We start from the raw sequence: 1,749 nt of genomic DNA on the forward strand, positions 1-1,749 counted from the left end.
ATATATATATATATATATAAATATATCGGAGATCGTGCAGCTCACACATCCAGGAGAAAAGAAACTTGTCAACGCTGCACCACGACTTTTATTAATAACAGTTTAAATACTGAATCGCTACATTATATTTTCCAGCAACGAGAGGATATAATCGCTGTTTTTTTTTTAAACGGGCAGCCATGTTGCCGCTGAAGCCGGTTTACAGTGAGATAATTCATACCCCTTCGTTTGAAGTGTGGTCCCGAAAAATCATCGTTTGAAGGGCTGTCTGGCCCTTACCCTTACCCCTACCCCTCCAACCAAAAGAGAATTGAGACACCCCTACCCCTTCACGTGAACGCGCGAAACGGAGGGGAAAGGGGAAGGGCTAAGGGGTAGAATTGGGATTGGGCCTAAGACTCAGAAGACGCAATAATCTTTCAAATCCTGTAGGGTAGTGGATGAATTCAAATGGGTCAGTACTTTTGTCGCTGACTGAGATCAGAATTCTAATAAGCCCAATCAGTGCTGATATTCATTCAGAGCATGAAACAAACTGAACACTGATTGGTGAGATTGTTCTGATCTAGGCTTGAGGCCCATGTTTGTTCCGCTGCTCATGCTGAACTGAGTCACACTTCTAGAGCCATTATATAATATCAACATAAGACCAATGTAAGACAGTCACTTCTAGCCTGCTGCAGTTATGAATAAGTATTAGAACAGAGACTGATTATACTTTATTGTCAATAGATATACAGTAATTTCTGATTTCCACACAAGACCATTTTTATTATTACAGTGTTTTCTCTGGAATTTTGAAAGTTAATTTATGTGTACAACCTTAAAGCCTAGGCTACAGAAACTGTTGAAGGGGTAAGTTGTCACAATGGAACCTGACATTAAACAATGAATTATAAGCTTTACAGCAAAAATTGGGATTGGGCCTAAGTGTTGTTTAATTCAAAATCTCATGTCTTGCGTTGGCTGAATTGACACTGTGATGTACTCAATGAAGGGAGGATACAGGATATCATCTAACACTGCAGGGAACATGTCAACAACTTGAGTCAACAACTTGGTCTCTTGGGTCGCGTAACCTTACTGTCCTCGCCCTACAATGAACAAAACAATCTGTAAAGCTAAACTTCAAAAAGGAGGTGTTGAAATGAGGTACTGAATAAAACATTTAGTGTCAAAAAGGAGGCTTAAATCTTAATCTGCACAACGTGACCTGAAAACGTCTTCCGAGAATTGAGGTCTCATGGTAATATGACAGTTCAAGATTGCAGGGGACACATTTGGCACATCAGAGTGCAGTAGGATGCACAGCTGTCTGCCAACAAAGTTAGCTAACAGTGAGATTCACACAGTAACAGGAGAGCGATGGTAATGCAAACCACAAGACTGAGGCACAAGGCTGTCCCTTCAGCTGCACCTGTTTGATGTGTTGTTGGAAAGCAATCACACAAACAGATATGGGGTATTCGACCTAGTGAAATTAGTCTGTTTCACATTTGGGGCAGTTAGTAGTAATTTAGGTGACTTAGGGTGTGTTCACAGTTCACACTTGTAGTTCGGTTCACTTGGTTCATTTGGTCCGGACTAGTGTTGTCAAAAGACCCGGTACTTCGGTACCAAGTCGGTACTAAAAAAATGAAAATGTTATGGTACCAGGTTTTTTTAAGTACCGGTGGTACCGAGTACCCGGTCCTTGATGCACTATCCGAAAGGTGCGCAGATGCGCTCTCTTCATAAAAGCACTGAGAC

Source organism: Sinocyclocheilus rhinocerous, unplaced genomic scaffold (genome assembly GCF_001515625.1).
Source record: "Sinocyclocheilus rhinocerous isolate Xijiao unplaced genomic scaffold, SAMN03320098_v1.1 scaffold1956, whole genome shotgun sequence".
NCBI classification, from domain to species: domain Eukaryota; kingdom Metazoa; phylum Chordata; class Actinopteri; order Cypriniformes; family Cyprinidae; genus Sinocyclocheilus; species Sinocyclocheilus rhinocerous.